Source organism: Stenella coeruleoalba, assembly GCF_951394435.1.
Source record: "Stenella coeruleoalba genome assembly, chromosome: 6".
In the NCBI taxonomy this organism is placed as follows: domain Eukaryota; kingdom Metazoa; phylum Chordata; class Mammalia; order Artiodactyla; family Delphinidae; genus Stenella; species Stenella coeruleoalba.
The window spans coordinates 105,690,975-105,698,637 of NC_137151.1; the positions used below are offsets into that span (position 1 = coordinate 105,690,975).

General features: G+C 37.9%; 1 long non-coding RNA gene across 1 annotated transcript; it reads right to left on the reverse strand.

Annotated features, from left to right (window-relative positions):
* Window positions 1-4,391: 4,391 nt before the first annotated feature.
* Window positions 4,392-7,273, reverse strand: LOC307187896. The gene is made up of 3 exons (XR_013828715.1): window positions 7,196-7,273; window positions 4,834-4,873; window positions 4,392-4,498 (listed from the first exon to the last, which is right to left on the reverse strand). It is a non-coding gene; the product is annotated as an uncharacterized lncRNA (long non-coding RNA).
* Window positions 7,274-7,663: the final 390 nt, after the last annotated feature.

Consider the following 7,663-nt stretch of genomic DNA (forward strand, 5'->3'; position numbering starts at 1 on the left):
GGACCCACTGTACCAGCCTTGGACCACTTGCCTCTAGATTTTTTTGTTACATAAGATAAAAATAATTCCCTACCTCATTTAGACCGCTGCCTTTCAGATCCATGTGACTGATGTATTCCTAAGACAGATTCCATGTATAATTATTACTCTATTCATGCCAAGCACTTTATATGTATTAATTTAATCTTCATGACCCTTCAAGACATTTTTGTCCCCATTTTACAGATGATGAAACTGAGTGTCAGACACGAATCATTTAAGTTAACTTTATAGTTTAAAGTTAGTCCATTATTATCCACGACACTATGTCCTCTTTCACACTGCTTTTCTGAGTTCATCCTCTTTAGAGCTGTTGCTTCAGTGAGCTTAGGGACTGATTCTTTGCACTAAAAACTCTTCTGGAGCTACACGTGGCTTCCAAGATGTTGTGGAGGGCTGAGGTAGTAAATAGTTCACGCCCTTGAGTGAGATTATCTGGATTCAAGTCTCAGCAGGACTAAAGCTATCTGTAAGGCTTTGGCCAAAGTACTTAAACTTTCAAATCCTGTTTTCTTATCTTTAAAATGGGACAAAAATTGTACCAAGGAAATGAAAGCCATTAAGAATTATTTAACACTTGTAAAACCAATGAAAATGATGTCTAATCATGGTAGGCACGCAACAAGAAAGCATTCCCTGCTTTGATTACTATATAGTCCTGACTTTTAAGGAGCTTATACAAATTAGGTCATGGTTTCTTTAGTAAGAGCCAAAAGACCATTGACTTTCACCAGTAACTGGAAATAAAAGTTTTGGTAATTTTCTGATAGCTACACTGAGTCAATGTTGAAGTAAAACCCAAATTCTGGAGAGAAAAAAAGAGAGAAAGAAAAAAAGCTAATAATTCATAAGGCAAAAAAACCCAAAAAGTAGTGTTTTATTTACTGAAGTGGGTGAACCTCTGATGGCTTTATAAAAGTAGACAATTCCAAGAATCCTTTGGAACCTTGTTTCCTCTTGGATGACAAAGGTAGAAAATCACTGGGGAGCATGGAAACAGACTTTTTGAGACTGAATGCCATTGAACAGTCAATGAGAGGTAAAAATACAGAGAACGCAGGAGAATGGTGATATGGGGGGAATGGAAGTCTAGCTGAAGCCAAAAAAAAAAAAAAAGTAAACCAAAGACAATGTAATCAGTCTTCTGTTCAAGATGTAGATGTAGGGCAGAGGTAGAGGCAGAGACCTTTCTATTAAGGAAGAATGTATTAAAAATATCTGGTGGTAGAACTGGCAATAAGAAAACACTCAAATATAAAGTGGAGAAAAATGGGGGGAAAAAAACCCCTTAGGTCCAATTCTGTAGCCTTTTAGTTTATACGTGATGTAACATTTTAAACAAGACAACTGAAGCGACATGCTATTTTTAGTGATCCTTAGATCACCTACAAATGGAAATGATTTATAATGGAACAAAATTTTGGAAAATGTTCAAAACAAGAGAAGAAAATGGCTCAGATTCTAATTCACAATTTCCTGAAACCCAGCACAAGTTGACAGTATTACTAGGGATGATCCCATCAAGGACATGTTGAACTCTGAATTTTTTTTTGTTGTTCTATGGATTCCTTTCCCTCAAAAATTATTATATAATATTAAGATATTCTCCAGAGATAACCACCTGAATATGATATTTCTATGGATTATTTACCACTCATAGCAGGGTAAGAGGTTTATTGCCCTAAACTCCCACAATGTACAGATATATTGAGAATTGAATGACTATATTTTCTTACAGATGAAAAGCCACAAAACCACAAGCTTACCTTTGAATGAAGAGGTGTAGCTTACCTGCCAATTCTTAAGAAATTATAGTGTAATTTGTGTATTTATTAAAGGAATTATTATGTATGCTTCATTTTGTTTATTCTTTCTTCCTCTTTCCTCAACCATAGTTCTAGGAGATTGATAGACTTTCTACTTGGTATTCCACCCTCCAAAATGTCCAATTGGTCATCATCAACTGGCCTTATCTTTTTGTGTCATCATTACCTGATAGCTTTCTCTTCTTATGCCCTTTTAAAATCCCCATCACCTCCCCTACATCTAGATGACTTTCATTTCATCTCAGCAGATCTCCTGTGAATACTGCCTTTACTTTTAGGCTCTAAGATTTATAAATCTCAATAGTACTACCTAAAGAAAAACATGCCTGGTCAGAAAACATTAGGTGGGAAGGCTTGCTGCTAAAAAGATTAACCATGAATATCATGATAGTTTGTATACAGAATACTACAGATGGAATCAGTGGGCTTTTCTGGGCAAAGAATGATTCAGCCTTTTAAAATCACCATTCAAGGGCCCAAATCTCATTTGGAACTGTTTAACTAAGTTCAGTTAGCAAGTTGCTCCAAGCCCCACATGACTAGCCTGCCTTATTTTGTCAAACATTACTCTAAGAGGGCCAGAGAACACCATTTTAAACAAATTATGCCCAGTTATTTCCAAATGACAAAGTAGTCCAAAGCACCATTTTATTAACTATATATAAAAGGTAAAATTTTCTGGTTTTCAGAAGAATGAGTACAGATGTTAAAGGCATTGTTCCATTGCTTGCCCCTTTCTTGGCCTGGAAACCACACTGCAAAACCCAATATACGGTGGATGAAAACAGTATACAGTAGATGAAAATGACTTCGTAGATGGGAGGAAGGTCAGACCCCAGTGCCTGCAGAGGGAACACAGACGAGGAGAAAGAAGTTGACTCACCCCTTAAAATCCCACTCTGAGGGAAAACCATTACCACCTAAGAATTATTTACCAAGCCAAATGTCAGTGGTGATGGGAGAATAAAAACATTTTTCAGACAAAATACTTAGAGACTGTATTGCTTCTCATGAAGCTACTGGAGGATATCTCCATCAAAATATCGGTGTAAAGCAGAAAACAGGGATTCCAATAGAGAAGAGAAGCAGAGGGGTTTCCAGGACCTGGGAGAGAAGAGAAGTCGCAGGATGAAAGCTATGCAGCAGATATTACCAGTGAGCAGTCCACACTGGAGAGGGGAAACCAGAGGGCTTAGGAGGGAAGTGTCCAGAAAAACACTGAAACCAGTCTATTACCCGAACAGGTTGATCTTGGAGAAAAATTATATTGTGAGACCTTTCTCAAAGATGTCAGGAAGGGGCTTCCCTGGTGGCGCAGTTGTTGAGAATCTGCCTGCTGATGCAGGGGACACGGGTTCGAGCCCTGGTCTGGGAAGATCCCACATGCCGCGGAGCAACTACGCCTGTGAGCCACAAGTACTGAGCCTGCGTGTCTGGAACCTGTGCTCTGCAACAAGAGAAGCCGCGATAGTGAGAGGCCCGCACACCGCGATGAAGAGTGGCCCCCGCTTGCCACAACTAGAGGAAGCCCTCTCACAGAAACTAAGACCCAACACAGCCAAAATTAAATTAATTAAAAAATAAAAAGTCAGGAAGTATTGGAAGATGTAGACATACGTTCAAACATTTGAACGTAAATTTTAAAAACTTACAAAAATTCAGGAAAAACAAAAAGGTTTGCAGAAAGGAAATGCAATCACTGCAAATAACTTGAAAGAACAGGGAATATTTCCACAGTCATCACGGTGAAAACCCTGAAGAGAGATTTAAGTCACTTATTAGGAAGATTTGGAGAGGAAAGGAGACAGAATCTCAGACTGCCAAGATGACCATGTACCATAAGAGGAAATCAGTAGGTGTCTAAAATGGATGAATCAAGAGAATGCAGGGCACACATACATACTAATGGAGAAGGCAAATACCAAAGTAAACTGCTGAAAGGGTGTAAAATGATTGTTTCTGGGGAGAGACTAAGAGAGAGATTCAGGAGACTGATGCTTTTTCATCTAAATCTTTTAGTATTATTTGACTTTTTAGACTACACAAATTACTTTGCTACAAAATGGAAATTATTTTAAACGGAACAATCCATATAAAAAGCCTTTCTTACATTAAAAAAAATCCCTTCTTAATGACTACATCTGAATTCATAGAAAACCAGCATGCATATTAAAAACATGCATTTTTTTGGAAAAAAGGTAGAAGACATAATCTGTATAGCTTTAACTACTGTTTAAATTATCTTTAGATTAAATGTGATAACTTAGCAAATTAAACACTGATAGCCAAAAAAAACCCACCTCATTTCCTATTCATGGCTTCAGCAAGATACATTTCCTATTTCTGACTTGACTTTCTAATTAAAAAAAAAAACCTAATAACATATTGACAAAATGTCATTCTTAGAAATATCACTCAAGGGAAATCAAAAAATGTTCTATGGTGAATATTAATTCATCTGGTCCTAAGAATGAGTCCTAGAAACCTTTTCAAAACATACCTGTCTATCCAGAGCAAACGCTGGTTGGTCCTTCTGCCAAGTCAGTCACGTATGGCTGTGTGTGAGGAAGTCTTCTTGATGCCCCGACACAGAAATGCCCACTAGGGTACAGGTCTCCACCAAGGCGTTCTTCCTGCACAGGTGACAGGTGCCAGCCTTGCCAGAAACAATACCACCTGTGCAGTCATCTCTCTACTTGCTGGCTCTCCTGCTGGAGTGTAAGCCCCTTGAGGGCTACGGCCACGTCTTATTCACCTTCGTTGCTCCAAGTGAGCAACAAAGCCTGATATCCAACAGTTTCCAGATAAATATTTGATGAATCAATGTACAAAGTAGTGAGGGAATCAGTATCAGACTCTTGTTCAACCTCCTTTGAAAAGGAGATCTATATTTTTCAAATGGAAAAGCATAAAATGCTATATGTAATTACTAGTGAATCTTTGCATAGCACTTGAAGAGGATACTTACTGAAAAAGTCAATTGCCTGCCCTTTGTGCTTCTGTCATATCTGCAAAAAAAAAAAAGGTCAATGAAAAATAGCTTCACACTTCATTTGCTTTTCACAATGTATTAATTCCTTTTTAAAATAAACATGATATTTATGAATCATTACTTCCACAGCCCAGAAAAATAATATGAATTTACCACGAGGTATCAGAACTCCAGAACTCACAGAAAAAAGAAATGATTATTATAGTGAGAATGATGATTTTAAGGCACATGCATCAACCACATTCTATAGCAAAAACCGCATACCTTAGCTTTAGAAATGCATGTCTTGAGGAATCAGATATATTACATACACAATATAGAGTTACATCTAGTCAAATACAGGCACATTTTGCATTGCAATAGGTGCATGAATCAGAATACAATCTCTAAATGGTGTGACCACATCACAAATAAATTTCCAACAATAAATAGTACCAAAGATGTAACTTGCACTGTGGGAAGTACAGGCATTAAAATCACCTAGAGAGCTTTTTCAAACCATATTCCTCCTTCCCAATTTCTCCCTGTCTTTGAGCTTTTATCCCCCTTCAACCCTCAACTAGGAGGGCATGGCCTCCCAGTTGAGAATCACTTCTATACTGAGCCACAATTAGTGACTGGAATAGCTCCTATACTTCCCATATACTGTGGGGAAAGCAATGCACATATAAGGATTTCTTAAGTTTTTCAAGCATGGCTCAGTTTAGTGATGGTAAATACATCCAAACTGATAAACCAACTTGACCAGTTGGTTGTGGCTGCCTGAAGTAAGAGTTGAGGAAGATTTTAAGACCCTTTTTGGTCTCACAAACAGAAGTAATGATTAGTAACCTCTGCTGAGGTAGAGGCTGGTGGGGGTCACAGCATGCAGCGGATGGATGCCATCTACTCTTCTAGATGCTCTACATCAGCTTAATAAGTTCTTTTAAGTAAAAGTCAGATTATAGGCTCTATAACAGCGAGTGCTTTGGATTTCTTAAAGAAGCAACGTACCCTGGAAGGTGACATGGCAGAAATAGAAAAATGCATGCTTTTAATCTGGGCCCAGCCAATAACGAGGTATGTGATCTAAAGGTCTCCAGGCCCGTTTCCTCATCTTAACACAAGAGCTCCTCACTGGCAAGATGACCCGTAAGATCTCTACCAAACAGCCTAAAATTCCTTTTCCGCTTCTTTTTCTAATTAGCTTCTAACCCATAAGAGTTGGAGTGTTCTGAACCTTACATGTAAAGCCTCATCAACTCATGAAAATCATAGCAATCAACGAAGGCTCATTTTCTAATTTTTATATTTTAAGCATAACTATAGGTCTTAATTTAAATATGTAGGGTGTGCACTGCATTTTATAGAGATGGTAACGGTAGATACTGACTTGGCTTGACATTTTAAAGAAAATCTCTCCCTTCCCCCAGGACCAAAACGTATTATAAAGATGTTTATACAGCTTTATCTGTAATGGAAATAACCCCAATATTCAACAGCACAGATTTGATAAATTATACTACATGTTGTTGATAGGCTACTATACAACTACAGGAAATTACATTTAGGAATATTTAATTACATGGAAAAATATGGGAAGTATTTTCAGGGTTTAAATCCTTAGTTATAAAAGCTATATGTGTGTGTGCTTGCATAGAAGAAAAGATAAGAATGTTAGTAGTTGTTATTCTGAGTTGTGGATTAACTCAACATTTCCAAGGCCCAAGTAAGTGAATAAAGTGGAAGCAGGGTAAGACAGTAAGGAGTGATGGGGACTGTGGAAAACTGAAGCATACATGACCTTTCAATTAGCATTCAATCTATTTTTTTACATTACGAAAGCCAAAAACCAATTTGTCAGTTTATGGTCCCTGAATTTGGCTATTATTTTCTTCCTTGTGTTTTTGTATGTTGCAAATTTTCTACAGTAACTATGTAATACTTCTGTAAGAAGAGTTATTAAAAAACTTGAAGGTAGCCACACTGGTAAAATTTAGAAAAAGACCTCTATACTTCACTGACGGAAGAATATTTTGGCAACATTATTTTAGCCAGCAGGCAATGGGGAGTGGTTTTGAAAATTTTGTAGTATTAATAATGAAAATATGAGTCTCACAAGTTATAAACCAAAGGCAGCCAAAAATCAACCTCTTTTTTTTTTTTAAGAAATGTGTAAAGTAAGTTTATCCCAAAGTCATACAGCAGAAGGGTTGAGGTGCCCAAAAGGGATTATGACACAATGCTGACAGAAGTTTGGCCAGTGCTTTCTAAGGGGCATATGTTAAGTATGGAAGGTAAGTAGTCTTGGTACCCAAAGTACATGCATTCAGGGGATGAAAGCCAAACAAAATCTTACCTGAATGGGTAGGAGAGGCTACATAGCTGGGGAAACTTCACTCATAGCTGGGGAGAGAAGTCAGACATGAGAAATTAGCCAGACAAGCCAGATCCTGGATGTTGTTAAGGCTAATGTCAGTAAAGTGAAGATAGGACAGCCAGCAGTTGAGCTGGGGATGGGGACAATAGCCAGGATGATTCAGGACCAAGATGAGCTGTGCTACCCAAAGCCACTTTTCAAGAGCTGCTTTTAGAGATGTCTCTGATCCATCTTGCTCATACAGGAATAAAAGGTGATCCTGTGAGTGCCTACAAGGTGCTAGTGCTTTCATCCACCTTGACATCCAACTGAGACAGACAGTATTATCCCAACTTTATAACTGTACACACAGGTTAATTAAACTAGTAAAAAGATGGTAAACAAACCCAAGTCCAATCTACTTCAAAGCTTGTGCAGGAGGCATGCCCTTCCTGGGTCTTCAATCCA